The sequence below is a fragment of the Coturnix japonica genome, chromosome Z, assembly GCF_054131305.1.
Source record: "Coturnix japonica strain WE chromosome Z, WE-NBRP24, whole genome shotgun sequence".
In the NCBI taxonomy this organism is placed as follows: Eukaryota; Metazoa; Chordata; class Aves; order Galliformes; family Phasianidae; genus Coturnix; species Coturnix japonica.
In genome coordinates, this window is record NC_140702.1 from 72,343,652 (window position 1) to 72,364,693 (window position 21,042).

At 39.6% G+C, this 21,042-nt stretch overlaps 1 protein-coding gene and 1 long non-coding RNA gene across 4 annotated transcripts in view; one reads left to right on the top strand and one right to left on the bottom strand.

Annotated features, from left to right (window-relative positions):
* Positions 1 to 21,042, top strand: part of LOC107305714 (urea transporter 2-like) — a 276,540-nt gene that overhangs the window by 42,471 nt on the left and 213,027 nt on the right. The gene's annotated exons all lie outside the window — the stretch shown is intronic.
* Positions 1,169 to 8,831, bottom strand: LOC107305716 (uncharacterized). The gene is made up of 2 exons (XR_001551873.3): positions 6,977 to 8,831; positions 1,169 to 5,731 (listed from the first exon to the last, which is right to left on the bottom strand). It is a non-coding gene; the product is annotated as an uncharacterized LOC107305716 (long non-coding RNA).

Here is a 21,042-nt window from a genome sequence, read left to right on the forward strand (position 1 = left end):
GCTGTGGTTGGTTGTTGATGTTCTGAAGAAGATGTCTGCAGATTTACTCCAGATAAAATGAGTGGATTAAGCATCACAGAGATCAGTTTCTTCCACTTCTTAGATTCTCACCATTTATTACAGTTCATGAGGTTTCTTATGCTGTAAAGCTTAATGCTAGGACATTTCTTGGAGTCTCATGTCCTTATTTCTACTTTGAAGTATTTCAGTATTTCAGTTTCAGACTATGAGAAGATTTTTCTTAACTCTGCCAGCAGGAGAACACAAAGAAGACCTCAGCAAGTCCTCGATGAGGAATCTGAAGGCACTTCTCCATTTTTTGCATAGTGTTTGGTAGCATGGTGTTAGTTAATGATGCAGTGTTCATTCTTTTCTACTGTCTGTCTTTCTTGTGGGCTGTTCCTGACTGGGCAGGCAGGCAGTGGAGAGGTCTTGCAGATCTACTTCCAGAAGGTGGACTGGACAAACCACCTCTGATGTGGCAGTTACCTATCAGGACCATTTCCAAAGGAATAATTAAAATTCAGTGGGTGAAATGGCTTAGGAATTAGTTTAAAAAGTGAAAATAAAAGGGAAAATCACCCATTAGTCCTCTCATGCAGGTACAAGACATGTTTGTCCTGGAGATGTCACTGGTAGGAGGAGATCCATGAAAATGCTCAAGATTGTCGCCAAGATAAGTCAGCAGCCTGCTAATGCCAGACCTCATGAGTTGATCTTATTTCTTTACAGTGTTTGATCTATTGAAACGCAATCTAATGCTGTATGTTCACTCTATATGTTCAGCCTAATACTGTATAATCACCAGGCTCTTATGTATTAATTACAGCTTAGCTTTACAATTGGGATGAGCAGAAAAGTAAGCATGAAATCAAAGCTGGATTTGATTAGCATAGTTTGACAGGATCCTTACTAGTCAAGTGTATCTTTAATATTGTATTTAAAGTATGTGCATCTGTGTGTGAGGTGCAGGAAGAGACATTTTAGCAGTCTCTGGCAGCATAATAACAAACTATTGCAAATCACCGCCTATTTGGAGAGATTTGAGTTATTCATAGAGTTCAATGGCATTCTGAATCAATTTGTTTTCCTGTCCAATGTCCTCCAGTTCCACCTGGAAAAAAATAAAAATAAAAATACAAAAAACAAAAGCAAAAAAACCCTCTTCTTCTCAGAAACAGATTTATTTTTCTTTCAAATGATGACAGAAAATTTATCTTTCCTCTTCCCTCTGAAAATTTCAGTTGATCTATTGGTGTGAGTAGGCTAATAGAAAAGAGAACAGGACAAGCAGATGAGACTCTCACAGTCTGGCAATCACTTCATACTAAAGAAAAAGATTATACATCAAACTTCATGGTGAAATCCTACTTTTCTTTCAAAGTTAATTCATGAAGACAGATTTCACAACTTCTTACTTTTTCTTTTTTTTTTTTTCTTTTTTCCATCTAATCCACTGACTCCTTAGAAGTTTAATATTTTCCACTGGCCAAGATGGAAAATTTTGTATGCCTGATCCCTTATTAACTCTCTTCCATCACAATATGGAAAAGCTGAAAACATCCATAGGGAGCTACCTGGAGAAATTAAAATTACCTTCATAATAAACTGTAAATAAAAAAAAGGTGCAATTTTATGATTATTTCTTCCATGATTTCCTTATTTTTTTTCAGCAGCAAAAATGATGACATTATCAGTACTGAGTTGGACTTCAGGGCACTAAACCAATGCAAACCACCCAATGTAAGGCCACAAACTAGGTCTTTTGGTACACAAATACCACACATAGGCCCGAAGGACAGCTTAACCTGTTACTTGAGAACTACTGTGTGGTTTATACCTTTGAAAGAATAAATATTATATATATATATATGGGAATTCCTTGTTTATCCACACAGGTCTCCAGTTCTCTTTCCTCAATCTTTTGCCCATAGGGATATATAGTTCTTAAGAATGGAGGAAGTGAACCTTGGACATAAACCAACTTCCTTGTCATTATTACTGCATACAACTGTTGCATAAATATATTTTGGTTGAACACTCAAATGGAAGAATTGGAAAGTTAAAAAAATAAAAGACAAAGAAAAAATAGGAGGGTTGAACATCTTTTGTCCACCTGGACTTTCAGATTAATTAAGATATCAAGGTTATTTTTTATGCCCCAAAAATCTGTCAAAAACCAATACAAAAACCAATAATTTAGGGAGCAACTAATTTGGTTATCTACCTAAAATCTGTTACAGTTCTTTCCTGTTTTAATAGAATAAGTGGTTAAAATTTCTCTGATTGTTTCTATCTATCTATATCAGATGAGGCAGATGAGCCTGGGACAAAACAGAAGTTCCCATCTCTAGTTCCACTGCCTGTGACCACCAGTTAGTCCAGTGGAACCTGCTTGTCTTCTGAATTAGGAGGAGATCTGACAAGGAAAAGAACAGAACAGAGACCCTCCGAACCTCCAACAAGAACTCTGTGACTTCTCTAAGCTCTCTAAAGAGCCCTCGCAGGACCTCTCTGATGACCCTTTCCTGTCCCCTGGGTAGTACAGCTAGTACAAATTGTGAGTTAACCTTGTTCAGTGGTGCCTATTTACACAGATGCATTAGATGCTACAACTTCTTGCTGGCAATGGTTCACTCTGGTAACACAATTCTTCAAGTCACATTTCTGCCTTGAAAATATAAATGCACCTTCATGCGACCAGCCCAAACCTATCTTGCTTTCTGGATTGGAAATGAGTGGCAGGGGGGATTTGAAGATTTTGGCTCTCGTCTCTTTTATCTACAATTGGTATTTCTTGCAAAAGCTTTACATGTTAATGCATTGTAACCGGCATACACCAATGGCATCTCAGACCATTCTGAATTCAGATTTGATTTAGCAAAGCTACACACCAGGGCACAGCAAAAGGGGGAGAAAATACATAAAAGGGAGAGAGACTGTGTTGTGATGGACAAATAAGAGAAGAAATCCAAACTAAAGATTTCAGGCAGGTACGAAATGACACTTCTGGCAGATTTTTTCAGGCTTCCTTGTCAGCAAAAGCCTGATGGGTGAGTGAAAGTGAGCACAGAGAAGCTTGATCATCTTTGTTCAATCCTCCGGAGGACAGCTCCCTGCAGTACTGATGTGGGTTTTTTCTCCCTAGAAGAAGCAGCTGCAGAATGTTAACAAGCTTCATTTTCCGTTCCCAACAACTAGGAAGCGACCTTTGACCGCTTCCCTGGCTGTTTGTGTTCTTGATGCTGATAGAGCCAGATTTTCACAAGACAGACCCAGGTAATTTTCATGGCAGCCACACTGTTGCAAACCAATTAGCAAGCCAGCTTGATAGGGTAAGGTTGCAGAGATGCCCATGGCTACTTTAATAAAGTTTCTTGTGTATCAGTATGATACCATTGATTTTTCTCCCTTTGGACCAAAAGACTAAAGTTCAAGCTCTGTAGCAGATAAGTGAAAACTATGGAGATTCCTCACCATGTATACTAATTTAACCTTTTTTGGGGAAGAAACGAAATAAAAGATATTTTACGCAGGCTCCCTTTTGCTTTTGTACACATCATTTAACATTACTGCAAATTAAGCTGTGGCTGCACTGAGGATTCTGCTGGCATAAAGGTCAGCATTTTATTACAGACCAAGTCACAAGCAGAGAGCTAGACACCTTGCAGAGGCACATATGAAAACTTGATTCCTGCATGCAAACATAGACAGGGCAGCCATCAGAGGCAAAGTGATGCTGGAAGTACAAAAGCATTGGGACTAAGGTCCCCCCTTTTGTTGCAAGTTCCTGCCCATCAGTTATTCCAGAATAGAAGTTGTGTGGGTTTTTAGCCCACAGAGTGGAGTGTTTAAGGCACCTTGACTTAAGTCTTTTCCTGTGAGATATTCAGCACTTGACTGAAAGAAAGATGTCTCAAGGAGAGTGATCCCAATTGGATGGGGCGGAGACTGCATCATGTCACTGGCATTTAAGGTAACTGATTGATTGATCTTTCTGAAAGTACTTAGTACTGGTTGAAAAGAGGGAGAGCAAAAGATGCAAGGTATTTTTCCTGTGACAGCTAGCTGCATCCTGAAGCACCAGCAAGTGTGTGTCTTATTGATACTAGTTTCCATGACTGTCCACATTATTCAGTCTCACTGACCCCAGACCTTCAAAAGTCATATGCCAGATTCCATAGGTTTTGAGTTAAATGGAGAGAGCAATGACAAGGAGTTTTATTTTCCTTGCCTTCTGTGGCATTTGGTCTTCTAAGACAGTCCCCTTTGTCTGCATCTTCAATCTCCTTTCATGAACCTGAAATCCGTAATATACCATAAAGAAAAAGATAAAGAGATGGGAGCTTTGATGAGATGTAGTGCTTTCATTACAGTTTGTAGGCTACCTCCCAAAACAGCTCCCTTCACTTTCAGCTGCAAGAATCCAGTAGGATGCTCACTTTGGACAAACAGAACTATTTGTTTAATGTGATCAATTTAATTTTCCTTCTACTGTCTGAAAACTCACTCAGCCTTGCTCTCTTTCAAGGTAGTGGATTAATCCTGTTTTTTAATGAGTGTTCCAATAGGTAACCGGTTGGCAAAATGCCAGTTTTACAATCTACCACGTACAGTATGCAGTGCTTAATGCCATTAAAAATAATCACAAACTCTGTGGATTTGGGGTAATTCCTGTCAGATACTGGTTCCATAAACAGAAGTCAAATTGACAGCTGTTGAATAATCCTACTCTATACATTTCAGTCGACTTTGTGGATGTTTGCTGTGGATTACTTTCTTGAGTTTTGAGTAGAAAATGCCTCTCAGCATGAATAGCTCTTAAATCTGTATCTGATGTAGTTCTGCATTTGCCTCTGCTGCTTGAAGTTAAGGATCATCAAAAGGAATAAACTGGCTTCACTCCCATCAAATTAATGATGTTAAGAAGCACAAATTGAGGAGTCTTCTGGGCTGCCCAAAGTCTCTACATTGGTGTGAAGCTGCCATTGACAAGAAGCAGTGGAGGAAAAGTAGACAGACATCACTTGTAGCACCTCCCTCACCTGTGTGCATTATAAGAGCTGACAGCCAAGCTGAAATCTGTGAGAAAAAAAAGCGTTCATTTGCTGCTCTATGAAATAATAAGTCACATGCCACCCATATGTAGATTTATTTAGACAGCTCACTGTTAAAGCTGCACCCCTGCACTGAGGATGCATGAACCAGGGAGAAAGTGGCCTCTTCCATATTTCACCAACCCCACTGTCAAGGCAGCATATGAAATGGCACATTAGACACACCTCACTAGGTTTACTCTTTTGTCTTACAATAACATCTCAGATCCTCATACAGACATCAGTGCACATGACTCATGGCGAGGTCTCGCAGTAAAATGGGATGCCACATGGCTCAACCTCCTTCTTTATCTTGGAATTCTTCAAAGACAATTGCACACAGCAGCACCAAGCTGTTACCTGCCTATCCCTTTGAATCTGGTGCTATACAAGGTAAATATACTCCGTTTTCAGGAATGTTTCGCTATGCTTGGATGCATTCCAGTAGAGGGTGGCTGATCTGCCAGACTTCTCTGAATAAAGTTCAGAAAGTTATGATGAAACACTGCATATCTTGAAGCATCGTTGAGTAGTCTTCACTTTTTCAGGCTTTTCCTTTCTTCTGTTTTGTTGTGGTTTAACCTGGCAGGCAGCTAAGCAGCACAAAATCCATCTCAGTGGGATGGGAAAGAGAACTGGGAAAAAAAAATAAATAAATGCAGAACTCATGAGATGAGATTCAAAATAAATAAATAACAAATAAATAAAATTATTAATACAGAATCAGAAGATTAAAGTATAATAATAATAATAATAGTAATGATAATAACAACAATAATAATATATTTACAATGTTACCTCAAATAGTACTTTACGCAGAACACCATCCTTTGGTGCTAATGGTGTTTTGCAGTGATTCTAACAGTAGTGTGCCCATGCCAAAGAAAGGAAGTAGGAGACAGAGGAACAAGTCTTTCATCTTCCTCCAGCATCACAGTATTCATTATTGCAGCTTCATTAGTTGGATGTAATATAAAGAAAGGCATCAATATTTTACAAGGGGTCTCAAAGAAGGTTAGTACATACTGACTAGTAATGCTGAGACACCGGGACAGAACTTAAGACTGATCTCATCATCATATGCTGGTTTTGGACTAATAATGGACATACTGGGAAAGTTTTCAACATGGTTTTATCAAGAGTCACTTATACAGAGATAGCAAAAGATCCAGGAATGGTGCAGTAGCCTACTAGAGTCTGATGAAACTGTATTTGTGATCCAGCACTTGTCTTGTGCAAGTAGCACTTGTGAGATGCTTAGGTCTTTACTGATTAGGTTACTTTGAGTGGCAGGAAATTCAGATGGAGATCCCAAACCACTAAGAAATACAGGGAAAGCCAGGGAAGCTCTGCCGTTAATAGTAAGCACGCATGTTACCTCTGTAACAAGACAAACACTGCCTGCACTGGCTTATTTCTTGATTTCTAACAGCACCAATTGGTCTTTTGGAAAACATGAGTGATGGCACATAGATATTCCTGGATCTTCCACTTCCATCAGTACCAAATGAAAGAATGAGTTAGCCTGACTGAAAGAAAAGCATGCATTAATAAGTGAGTTACTTAAAAAATAACTTGAGAAAGCAAACTTCAAGATTTTGGTTGCATTTGTATCGCTACCCTTTATCTTGCAAGTTCCTCAAAGACAAATAACCAAGACAGAAAGCGGTTTAATTTCCCAAGTCATAAAAAGAGCATAGATATATAGATAGCTCAGTGGTTTTGCCAAGGCATGAAGCCTTCTGTATTGAAGGCAGAGAATAATCACTCAGCAGATGGATTCATGCCAAAGCTGCAATTATGTGTGACACGTGAAGGCAGAAGATGCATGAGGTTTACAGAGATAATGCTGGTAATGCATTTCCAGACTGGTACCCTACCTTACAGCGATTAGCACAGGAGGAGTAGAATTGTCCTCAGGATTTAACTATCCCAACACGGAAGACCACAGTGAACAGGATTAACAAAAAGGCAATGAAGAAAAGTAGAAAAAGGAGGGGGGAAAAAAAAGAAGAAAAAAATAAAAGAGAACAAAAAAATATGATGTCTTTCCCTCTCATACTGCACTATTTGCTGAATTTGAGATGGAATCATTCTACTGATCTCAGATGCAAATTTCTCAGCAAGTCCTGGGTGATGTTTCTGTCTTGATGGCACTCCCAAGTCAGCTTTGCAGGCTACCTTTGAATTCTTCTCAGTATTGCAAAGACGGAGGACCCTGTATGAGCAAAGAAGTGTAGAGGTGACAAAAATGTCATGCTAAATATAGTGAGGCCATTTTGGGAACACAGAAACCTCAGATTCTTCCTTTGAAACTATCAGGGCTGGACAAACAAATTCTTCTATCACTTCATAAATTTCCTTCTTTGTCCAAAAATATGCATACTAGAACATTTTGAGTTTTTAACATTGTTAAGCATTCCTGTTGCTCCCTATAGGAAAAGTCTCTCATGAATTCCATCCTTCTTCCTCGTACATTATACCTCTTACCCCTTAGCACACCACTATTTTGCAAATGCCAAGAACTGAGCACTGATATTGCCTGTGCCCATAAATGTTGTCAGAGGGATGTTCAGTTAACATCTGACAAGTCCTTTTGTCAGATTTTGTGTTCACAGAACACCTTCGTATTGCTTCTTTTGATACGAGAATAATAATATTGTATTGATCTTTTTTAGAACCAACATTGTGCTTTGTAATTGTACAAGCTACACAGAAGGGAGCAATCCCTAGACAGGCATTACACCCTGACTAGCAGAGGAAGCACAGCCTGTTCTGAATCAAGAGCTGGAGAATGTATAAATCATGTGAACCAGTATGAAATTAAATGACTGACCTCTGTACAGTTCAGAGACACAGTTCCCAGGCCCTGCCAATCCACGAAGATGAATTCCTGAGCTGTCACTTGAGCCCTTTGAAAACAACCTCTTTGACAGTTAAAACGAATTGGCAGAGGAGACATATGAGCATTGTAGCTTTCAGATTGATGAGGTATTTGAGAGAGCGCAAGTTACTCACATAGGTTACTTATAACGCTTTGCAATTCTACGACTGACTTGAGTTTCTTACCTTCATCTTCACACAGTGCACAAGATTTGGTGTTTTGCTTCTGCACACTGGAAAATCCCAAACAAAAGTATCAATTATGCGGGTGTGATGTTGAAATGATATGTCTGAGTTCCATCAGAACAGAAAACAGGTTTCCCTTTTCCCCAAGGAGACCCACTCTTACTTTGCTGCCAGTGCAGATTTTCTCTTGACTGCCTCTTATGTGTCACTGACAAGTTTGTTGTCTGTTGGATCAGCTGTTTTTAGATCACTGATTTTAATATGAGTGATGTGCTGTGGATCCCCTCATATCACTGGCTGGGAAGCATTAAAGCAGATATTAGAACTGGGCACAAGGGAAAATGTTGCCCAACCAGTAAAGACAGAAATGTTTGTACCAGCCCTGCCATCACACTTGGACTGATGTGAAGTTACAGCTCATTTTTCCATCATTCTGAGGCAGTTTTTATTTTGATTTCTTCACCTGTAAAAATCAGGTCAGCAAGCAACCATGCACCACAGGAGAAACAGCATCCAGTCCTGCCTTCTGCGGCATACCAGCAGTGTAGTGTTCTATTAACTCTTTGGACTTCACAAATTCGCTCTTGCTACTTGCATGAAAAATAAAAGTAGAGAACCAAAGATCTCTATCGTCTCTTATAGAATCATAGAATTGTTCAAATTGGAAAATACATCATCAAGTCCAACGGCAATCAAACCATACTACCCTAACAACCCTCCATTAAATCATGTCCCTGAGCACCACATCCATAAGAGAAAAAATAATCTCCACGGCTACAAAGTGTACATTCTCCTGGAGCTCTTCTCCCTTTAGGACAATTTCAAGGTATCTCTGATCATTTCCAGAAGCCTACATAGGATGTGCTCAAACTGCTCAAGTGACTTCCTTAGATTTGAATGATCACATCTGTGAGAAATACAGCTGTCAACATGAAGTATACAGCTGCCTGGTACACAATTTTCCTCCTATATGAAAATGTGAATATAAAAGCATTTTTTTCTTCCAGCAAAAATGAAGATAAGATGTCAATCTTTTTAATTTAATCCTTAATCTTAGGGTGAGGTTCAAGGACTGAGAAATCCAAAAGGGTCTTTCAGCAGAGGCTAGCTATAGCCCTACCTGATACTGCTTTAGATTTACCATTATTGAAGTGACCCTTTTAAAATTTTAGTTATACTAAAGCTTTTTTCCATTGGAGAGAGTGAAAAAAAAAGTCTGAAAAATATTGCTGTGTCTATTTAAATGTCAAACTTGTGTAGGTAAGGGAGAAAGCTTTCCTGGCAAATGCCTAAGCCTTATCTCATTTCCAGAAAGTAACAGATCAGCCACGGTGTTCAAGAAGTCAAAAGCAAATGTCTCCCTTTCTGTAGTCATTGTTTTGTTGGCAGGCCCCATAATGGAGAAGGACCTCATCCTATTTTTGTGCAAGGGCTGATGCAATGGACACGTGAACTATAAATAAATAGTAATAATTACTAATTTCTTTTTATTTTTTTAGAGGTTCATGCCTCATTTTTCTTTTTCTTCTCTTTTAGTAATATCCGTCTCCACTCTTTGTTGGTCTTGGGTGGAGCTGAACATGATATTTCTGCGAGATAAGTAATTATCTGAAATTTGGTCCAGTACAACATATGGTTTTTGTAAGAGGCAATAAGGATTCTTTTATAAGTTAAAAAATAATATGTTCATGGCTGCAAAATGGGAGATATAATTTTAAAAGGCCAGAAGATTTTCATTAAAATCGGCTTCTTAAAAAGGCACCCACTTTCTCTTTCCTACTTTTTGTAAAGGAGAAAATGAAAGTTCTGACACAGTGGAGGAAAGGGAAAATGATCTGAGACAGTTTGTTTTCCTCATGAAAATGTAAAAATTGCCTTGAGTCTGAATAAATATTACTTCTTCCACAAATATTTTTCCCCTGAAGATTTTGTTTTCTTGTATGTGTTTTCCCCATTCCACCAAGTAAGGCTTTGCTTTGGCTTGATTCAAACTATTTTCTTTTCCCCTGATTGTTTCCTAAATCTATCATTTGTCAGGTTCCTATTCCGGATTGCAGTGAGTATGTCAGGTTGGCAGCCTGGCAATATCTTGTGTCTAAAACACTTTCTCCATTGGGTCTTTTTTGTTAATACCCTCTTTTTGCCAACCAAAAGAACCAATAAAAAGAAATAATGGCCGTGTGTTTACTGTATATGTCACTAGGATGGGATTTCTTTTTTTTGTTTTGTTTTGTTTTTTTCTTTGTTTTTAATGTAGAGATATTCAGTTGAAGATTTTTTTTATTTTTTTTTTTTTTTTCAAATTAATTGCAGTATGGAGGGAGTAATGACTCCTTCCCCCCTGCCTCACTGACAGATTTCCCCTCGGTCTTACTATTGTTCCAAAGCTCTAAAGCATAAAACTGCATTTTTATGACTACAGATGACCTTCAAAATTCAAGACAAGGCTGACTTCTGCTTGACTGTAATATTTTGGATCATTAATTTCAGTAGAGATATTCCAATTTGTAATTTTATTAAGTTTCAGAGCATAACCACTCTTAATACTGCATTTCTAAATACGATGGGCCGTATGCTCAACCGGTGCAAGTCAGCACAACTTTAATGACTTTTGCAGTGCTCCACATCAGATGAGATGTGTGTGTTCTTTCTTTGCATTTGGTTTCAGCCTCTTTACTATATCCACAAATAATTCTTGCTGTGGCGCATATTAAATATCTCTAATAGTTGATTAAGATATTTTTGTTAGGAAGGGCCAGATGGTCTTGTGGATGGTGTGTTATTATTATCCTTCTTGTCAGAATCAATTTGCAAAGCACTGGCAGCATATATCCACTTTACAAAATGATGGTAGGATCCGTGATATGATGTATTTGTTCCACACTGGACTGGTCTGCTTGGCTATATAATGACAGCCCACTTAACCTCAAGGGGATCACCTTAAAGTGGACTGGAACAAGCCACACCATGCACTCATTTAGCTTTCTGCATCATTCCTGCACAATTTAAGCACTTGTAAAACCCACAGCATTGTAGGCCCTGGACATCTCATAGGCTTCCCACAAGAGATGGAGAACTGAGGCTCAGGGAATGAGGAAATCTTCTGAAAAGATGGGGGAAAAGTTCAAAGCATGGATGTTTATGAGCAGCTCCCACGTTTTCAGTGAATGTCCTAATCAGAGGTTACAGAGTATGAAGAGGGCTGTCCTTTCATCATCTCGTCCGCTGAAGCCTTTGTGTGCATTTCAATAGATGAACTGAGCCAAGGAGAGGCTGAATGACTCTGTGCTCCAGCAGTTCAATGCTGTCTGCAAGCCAGAGTGCTCCTGCTCCAGTCCCAGCTATTTATGCAACGTAAAACAACACCTGCAGCAGAAATCTGGAGAGCGTGGAGGAGGGACCAAGTGTCTCACCAGCAGGCAACCCACAGAGCATCATAATTAATTCAATGACCTGCAATACATGAGTTCACATCAGCAGCAGCAAAAAAGGATATTGATTTAGACTTTTCACAGCATCAGTAAATATCCCAGCCTTTGGCCATGAGGTGATGGAAGACCACTCCTGTTGCCTACAGTTACGCTTGGTGAAGTTAACCTCATCTCTGCATTATACAGCAAACCTGAATCAAAGTAATGGATGGAGGGCACAAATTGTATCTTCTGAAAGGGAGAAAAAACCTTGCCTTATTCGAACTTTCTCAAGTCCTCATCCAAAACTTTTAACCTAATCAGGACTTGTACTCAAAGTTTCTATCTTTTACTGAGGCTGGATTTCTTTAGTGACAAAGTGTTGGGTTTTTTTCTGCTGATTTAAACTGGGCACGATTGTTGCAAGGAAATCCACAGAAATTAACATTCTTCATATTACTGCATGACCACCACATTTCAAATGAGGATTTTTCTTATAGTCTAATGGTAGTTAGTCAATAGGTTTCCAAAGCTGATGGTCTGATGAAATGTTTCTCAGATGAAAGATGAGTAATGATAGAAACATTTCTAATCTGGTTGAACTGGTTGTTTTGTCCCGATCAACTGACATCTTGCTTTCTGGTCTGATGGGTTCAGACAACACATGGAGATTTCTCTTCCCTGTTATGTGATCAGGCTTTGATGTGTTCACCATCACTGCTGCCTCACGACCAGTGAAGTGCCCTTGTTACTTCCCAAGCTGCAGGGTTTCTCTTACAGAAAATATCAGAGGAAACACTTCAAGTGTTCAGATTCATTTCAGATAAGTCACAAAGTATTTTGCATATTTTCTGGCTTTGAGAAGCTTTCTTCTCATCCAGAGACCTCAAGGCACTTTCCAGAGCATTATTTCAGGAGCTGGTTGCCAGCGTGAACACAAAAGGTCAAAAAAGAATGCTTTCTGAACACTATAGAATGGGGAGTTTTTGCACTGCACTTAAAAAGCTTCCACAGTGAGTAAGATTTTGTGCTGGCCATAGTCTTTAATGATGTAGAGTTTACAATTAAAGCTGATGATCTGGAAAATAAGGAATGAATTCAAAACTACTTAATCTGTAGAGAGCCTGTCCCTGTAGAGAGAATGTTTAGCACCCAACACCTCATGTCACATTCCTCTTATCTCAACTAATACTGGGCTAATCTGTAGTTCTACAAAGAAATATAATAAATTTTGTGCATTTTTCATTGTTTCTGGTTGTGGGGTTTTTTGTTTGTTTGTTTTTGTTTTTCGCAGTCCTCCGTGCTTGTAATCAAGCTGACAGAGAGAGACAGTTTATTGTGCAATTGTCTATAGTCAGACAGATTGTGAAATAAGCTGGAGTTCCAAGGTAGAAGAATGTTGCAGTTACAAAAGTAGATATTTTGATATTTGAAAGTACAAACAAAATTTGCAGACTAAACCAACATCTTCTAAACTGATAGGAACAGAGGAACACTGGTTGCATGAGAATCAAGGAAAAAGTAGAGCAGATTTGGGACAGATAGCACTTGATTCTGCAAAATCATTGATGGAGTATAGAGTGTGGCAGGCTAAAGTAATGAGTGATCTTTCCATGCTGAACACTTCAAACCAAATGGGTTAATTCTGCAGCCTCCTCAGATATGAACCAACTCCAGCTCAGAAGGTATCACAGCAGCTGATGGTGTGACAGTAATTTACACTGAAGGAAATGGGTGCAGGTCTCCCTTGAGGTGGCTTCTCAACTGGAGCAGTCATAGACCACTGTGTGGGTTTTGCTTCATCCAAACAGATGGATATTTCAGCAGTTTTAAGTCTTGACATGATAAAGTGAAGAGGACAGGGGGCAAGCGTTAGGGAGAAAAAGAAGGCTATCTGGGCTGAAATATATATATGTAATATTAGAGGCCTTGGTGTAAGAAATAATAGCCCTGAGAACTACAGGTTTCCCATCCAGTATTCTAGAGAAAGTATTCAAATTTTCCTGTTGTTCTTAAAGAGAAACATCTCAAAAAATTGTTTGCTTTACAGTTGCAAGAATTCCATTGTCTTATCAACCTATAATTTCTTGAACAAATAGCCCATCTTTCTTGAGCATTTTTTCAGAGGACTTCTCACTGGAAGAACTTGATGCTCTTTCTTCCATTTGCCCATTTGGAATATCTCCTCCTTTTTTAAATCATTAGACTTGTGTTTGTCATTCACAACTGCACCCTGCAATCATTTTGTGCCTCCAGCCATCTCCTCTTGAATTGTACCAAAAGATGAAGACTCAAATTATCAGGGTGTCAAAATATGGAGATATTTGCTCTTGAGCTTCACAGTCTTGCACTGTACTACTGAATGTTACAGTAGTTACATGTTCTCTCAACCAAGTCTCTAAGATTATATTAATGGTGAAAGATGGTGTCCTCTGTCAGCATGAAGTAAAAAACAGGGGTCCAAGATCATTTTTCTCCCTGTAGAGCAGTGATTCATTACCCCCTGGAGTCCCCCCTTTAGCCAACATCTCTCCCAACCAAAAATTTCTCTACAGCCCTCCATCTTCACTAAGTTACTAGATAGTGCCTTGGGTAGTATTTTACCAGACACAGTAGGAGTATCCAAACAAATGGATTTTCACATCTCTTCTTTCTAGAAAACCAGTTAGATTTCTATCAGGAAGCTGATGAAGTAGTTTAACACAATTTGCTCTTTCATGTACACTTTTTTTGTTTCTCCAAAACGTCTGAATGTGTTTTTTTTTTTTGCTAACCTTCACGTTGGCACTACTAAGAACATCATTTATTTAAATGTTGTTTGATGCAGTGGCAAAAGACTTTGTGACTCATGAGGTTCTTTACAGAAATATATTTCTAATATAGATGATAAAGTCACTGGCAATTACAGCAAGCTTTATTGATGTGTTTACTTCAGGCATTACTGAAAGTGAAAATATGCTTCATAAATAAGAAATGGTTTCCTCTTTTTCTCTGGTTTTCATCTAGTTATATCTGGTCAGACTTTTAATTAGCGTGGCATATTGGATCCCTTCTCAGTTGCTTTCCACAGTGGCTGGCCATTTACATCTGTACACAGTGGGTGTTAAACAGCACGACTCTGATGTGCTGTACTTTTAGTGACCTTTCACAGGTGTGAATGATTATACAAGGTACTAGAGACTGGTAAATCAGCCTATCTTTGGACAGTAGGCAGATTAGCAGCTGGTATGTGTTTGAGCAGCCTCCTAAAGGAAAATGCCTCTGCAGCATGAAACAGGATGGGATGCAATAAGACTGTTTTGGTGTGCCAGACTTTTGACTCTGTCTTGCCTTTTAAAAATATCTTTTTCAGCTACACAGCCTAATGTATACATAAACACAGTCATGAAATTACTGTATTTGTGTCCACAATCAGCTGCTAACCAGATTAATGCAGTATAGGCAGTTACTTATCGTCACATGAAGTCGCTTTGCTTTCATTTTGCATCACAATATGAATGTGCCAAGTATCATCAACATGAAATGGTAACAGCAGAGATTGGCTTGATCTAATGCCAGTCCAGGAACTTCATTATATGTTTCATGTTTTGATCCCAGTGTTTGTCTCCACTATCTCTCTCGCACTGAACAAGGGCTTTGCAAACTTTGAAAGGGGGAGGGACTGAAACCAATGTAACATAGTGCTTAACCACAGACAAACAACACTGTGGAAGTAGAGTGACCCTGCTTAGATAATTGCAGGGATGTAATCTTGCATTTCCCAGCTATGACAAGCTATTTTCATCTTTTAAAATACCTAAACATAGACATTGAGATGGTAGTTGCTGATATATATATCATTAGATTTCTCTGATCGATCGGGCAATGAATCAATCTACTGTTGGATGTTCTGCATTCATGCTGCCTTTCCCATCTTAATATTGCCACCTACATCACCTGTTTGGGTCATCTTTTCATTTGTGGCACTTATCCTGGTTTCTTAATAGTTCTTGCTTCCAAGAGGCAAGTTCTGTGTAATATAGGCAGAGTTAATTTTGCTAAACAGCTACTGTCAGTTATCACCAACATTATGAAATCTGTGGTTTTGACTGTATCCTATTACGAGGGACAGAATCTTTGAAATCCTGAACTTGCATATATTATTTACATTTTGATTAGGTGAATAAATCACTTGATTTACATACCAGTTGTAGAAGAGTTTGAGATTCTGGCAGGATGGGGCATAGGATGATTCTGGGCCTCGTGGCTACATTCTACATTTGTTTATCAGTAACAGATAAACAGATATAGGCTTATAGAAAGAAAAGTCTGGAATGTGGTTTCTGAGGAGTGGGGTAAAGTTTGTGAAAAGCAACAGTTCTTTGGGAGTTTTCTGAGAGAAGATGTTATCAAGGCCTCCCCCAAAACTGGCTTTTCCCATCACTGAAAGAACAGAAAAGCACAGAAAATATCTCCCTTGTGTGTTGGGTTTTTGTGCTTTCTGCTGTCTTTGGACCTTTTCCTGGTCTGCCTTTGACTTGCTGTCTTTAGTTTTCTCTGTACCTCTGCTACAAGGACAACTGCATCCATGCTATTCACAAACAGCCACTGCAAACCTATAATGAGTGGAGTAAAAAATGTTACACTACCCATGTCCCGCTCTCACATTGTCTCTTAAGAGATCCTTACCAACTTCTTCAGCAAATTGAAAGGTGGCCCTCAGGTCTGCTCTCCCCTTAGCAGGAATTCAGTTCAGTGTACAGGAGCAGCAGGGCTTTCCCTGAAGAAGCACTAATTCGCCCTGAGGACAGTGACATCATGGTGAGACAAAATGTTCTCTATCCCTCTTTGCTGTTCTCAGGCCTCACAAGAATTTGCAATTGAGAATTTAATAAGGCTGAGTTCGCTAGTATGTGTGGTGGCAAACATATCCTCTGCACTCAGAATAGTAAATTAATGTGGCAAGAGCCATTGAATGACATTTTAATGGAAGCCACCATCATTATAAGTACCATAAACTGTCAGCATCTTGAGTTTCATGAGGTGATTCACTCACTGCAGTTTTTCTATTGCTCTGTCTCATTCCCACTCAGATGTGTGAAGAAACCTCTATTAACTGCTGAGGTAAGGTTGTACAAAACTTGGCCTAAACCAGTCAGAGACTTTCTTGTTTGTGCATGTGTAGTGGGTATCAGAAACAAAACATCCCTGAGTAGCTTGCAGATGTTAAATCTGTCTGTAGGAACCAAGAGGATTATGGAAAGAATTTGTTATTTATCCAAATACCCGAGACATAGACACAGATATGTCAAGAAGTCATGTAGACTAATTTTAGGCTGCTTTGACTAATTTTTTTCTATCTAGTAGGGAAAACACACAATCACAGATCAATTGAGATTGACAGGGTCCTCTGGATAACATTTAGTTGTACCCCTGCTCATGAAGAGTCAACCAGGGCAGGTTGTTGGAGGTCAAGTCCATCTGACTCTTGAGCATCTCCAATGATGATTCAAGGAACATTTTGATGTTGTACTGAGGGACATGGTCTTGTGGAAATACCAGTGATGGTTGGACTGGAGGATCTTAGAGGTCTTTTCCAACCTTGGTGATACTTTGAGTCTATAATTCACAAGTTCTCTGTGCAGCTTGTCCTAGTGTTGGACCCACCTCCCACCCCCTCCCCAGACAGACATTTTTAAAAGCTTCCCCTGTGCCTTCTCTCCTTCAAGCCATCCAGCTCCTTCTGTGAGGCAGCACACCTATCTCCTGTATCAACCTCACAGTTTGTATCTCCCCCATATTTACCGCATCAAATTGTCCAGCTCATCAATGAAGATATTTAATATTATTGGCCCCAACACAGATACCCCAGCAACCCTGGAGTACACCAGTAATGGCTGATTTCCAGCTGGATTTTGTACTTCTGATTGCAACAACAAGCAGCAATAAAGTCCTGCAGAGGATAATTCAGAGCTGGCATCTTAGAGGATCATTTTCTGGAGATGAGGAGCTTTCTCCACAGAAGGAGGGCAACCTCAACAAAGCCAACATTGTCCTCATGAACATCTTCAGTAACAACATTTTTCATCACTTAAAGCACCATTTTTATCACAAAAAAAAGCCCAAATGAGCAAATATACCCATATATTAGTTTAAGAACAACAGTAGCTCCTCTGCTCAAGGACTAGTCCTACAGGTGGCAGGGACCATAAGGGTGGGGGTACACCATGTCTTTTTTGATCCAGAACTTCTTGCCTTTTAATTGAGGGCCAGATTAAGAGTTAAACATCCCATTTTCTTCAACCCTCACTTTTTCTTAATGCTACTCTCAGCTATAAAGAATATATTCGTATTTCATTTTTGTCTCATCTTCACTCCCCCCAGGAAGTAAATATCCCTTCCCTTATTCTCCCATGACTCATCCATAAAACTTCCCACTTCTAAACTATTTTATTTTGTCTTGTCTCATACTTGTTTATCTTGGATAAAATCCTAACCTCACTGAAGTCAGTGGCAAAACTCCCATTGACTCAAACAGAGCCAGGATTTCTTCTTTTTGTCTTGATTAGATTGCGGGTGTGTTTGCCTTGTATACACTTAATCTTCTCCTGGTTTTGTTGTTGTTTTTGGGAAGGGGCCATGATGCATCTCTATGCATTAAGCTGTGATTAAGCGTATGCTGTGACTTACAGGATAATAATTAGTCTCAAGGATTTAGTGTAGCAGTACAGAAAGGTGTGGATGGGGGCAAATAAAGGAAATTAAACATAAGTTTCCACATTTCAGGCCTAATGCTTATTTGCAGTGAAGGCAGGGATCACAGAAACAAAAACATTGCTTCCATTATTAGAGGCTCAGGGTTTACAAAGCACATCCATGGAGTTACAGTGCACTACAAGAGCTACTGCAGGGAAATGCTGATGCCACAGAAAGCAAAAGGGGCTGAGTGAATGCAGTGCAACAATAACTCAGACAAGCGTAATGTGAGAAGAAAGCAGCACCATTGCCAACAAGCCAGCACTTCCACTGTTCAAACAGTACAGGAAAAAAGTGTAGGTTGATAACCATAAAACAAAACACAACGGCCCACTGAAAATTAAAGGAACTGAGACTGAGTAAAAGGCTTGTGTTCAGACCTGCCTTGTTGAAGCACAGTGGCCTCATGCAAGAAGCCCAGCACACATGGCCCCTGAAGGTACTGTGAGAACTTGGTGGGTAAACTTGGTGGATTTATTGCCACATGGGATTCACAGGAATTGCTGAATCACAGAATCATTTGAGTTGGAAGGGGTCTTTAAAGGTCATCTAGTCCACCTCCTCTGCAATGCTCAAGGGCATGCACAGCTCAGTCAGGTGCTGAGGCTCTGTGCAGCCTGAACTTGAGTGCCTGCAAGAATGGGGCATCAGCACATTTCTAGGCAGCTTGTGCCAGCGTCTCATTGTCCTTATTGAAAAGAACTTCTTTGTTTCCAATCTAAATTTCCCCTCTTTAAGTCTGGAACTGTTTCCCCATGTCCTAACACCAATGACCCTTCTAAGGAGTCTGTCCCCTTCTTTCTTACAACCACCTTCACATACTAACAGGCTGCTCTCAGGTCTCCCTGGAGTCCTCTCTTCTCCATTCTGCACATCACCAGCTCTCACCCTGTCCTCACAGGGAAGGTGTTCCACCCCTTGGATCATTTTGGTTGCCCTCCTCTGGATGTGCCCAACAGCCCCATGTCTCTCCTGCACTGAGCACTCTCCATTTGAACACAGTGCCCCACGTGAGGTCTCACAGCACAGAGCAGAGGGACAGGATCACCTCCCTTGCTCTGCTGGCTGCACTACTTTGGATGCAGCCCAGGATGCGATTGGCTTTCTGGGCCGCAAGGGCACAGTGCTAGCTCATGCCCATCCATCCAACAGTATGCACAGGTCCTTTTTTGGCAGAGTTGTGCTCATCCTCTTATATTCACAATCTGCCCTCTAACTGGGGAAAGAAGTCCCTTTTCCCCATATCTTTTTGATTGTCATTCATCTGAGAACAGAATTGCCTTTTGCAAAGCTCCTTTCTTTCAGTGGCAGGTGTGAGTTCCCAAAAGATAAGCACTTCTTCAGTTGCCGAGAAGGTTCTAGAAGGAAATGGTAGAAATTTGTTTTCTTGAATCCTATAAAATTAGACTGAAGAACACATTAAGAGCCATGGGCTGGTGGTTGGAATAGAATAATGCTCTGGTTTTGAGCACAACGATTTTCAAACTTCATACACTGACAAATCATACAAGGTTTGGCTGCCAGAAGCTGATAAGGTCATCTGGAGTAAATAATATCTCTTCATTCTCTAAGGTTACTAGAAGTAAGCAGAGTTTGACTTGTGACTATTTGCCCAACACTTCTCTCTATAATAATTTCTATTATTTAAATCCTGGGACAAGGCAATGATTCTGCAACATGTTAAGCACATCCTCACAACATGGAGAGATTGGCTGGGTCTGCTTAGCAGAGTTATCACCTAGAAGCCTACTTGTACTTTTTGGCCAGCCTGACAGATAGTTTTTGAAATATTCATACTTTAGTGGTAGAATAAATGAGCGATACAGTCATCTGGAGAAGTAAGAAATGAAGCTCTGCATTTATCACAGATGATGCTACCAGTAGATGTGGGAATGACTTGATCAGGAAAAGCTCTGGTGCAGTTCCCTTGGCCCAGTTAATTAAAGCCTTTTTGACTATGCTGTCCCAAATTATTCAGAATTTATGAGTATTTCCTAGCAGATGATAAATCCCTTCTATTACCCACTTTTACTCAGTGCCTCACATTTCTATGAAGTACTCACTGGTCTAGGCTTGCTTTCCATGTGTTGCCAAAAATTCCAAGACATGAGAAGGCTTCATCAAATAAATAGCAAATCTGCTGCATAGGTGGAAAAGATCACAAGTCAGTCTAAAATCCTGAACCATACCCCAGCAGAAAGCAAGTCCTACAGCTGTAAAGATCAGTCGTTATTTGTAACTTGATTCCTGAAATATTTTTATGCTTACATTCTTCAGGGAGATAACATCACTTGACTGACCTAACATTACTCCAAGTTTTTTTCATCAGGGAACTCTTGATCCTCTGGATTCTTCAAAAATATTATTCACAGTGGATATCCAAGCCTTATAGGGCTATTTATGTATATACACTCTTCAGTGGCATTTCCTTTCATATTAGACAACTTCAGAAAATAACTCGTATAAAGGAGGAATTTCAAACTTGCATTTCAAATATTGCATTTTCAAGTGTAGATTTTGCAAATGACAGTTTGAGATTAAAACCAATTCAAGCTGATTTCTAGCACTCTTTGTGGAAAGTGAGCGTAAAGGGAGAAGAGATTCCACCAAAGGAGAAGCCATGATTTTTTCATACTGGCTAGGCATAGACATAGAAAATGTCTTTAAGATTCATGCTCCATACTCAGTATTATCAGCTACCAGCAATTAGGCTGGTAAAAAATCTACACTCT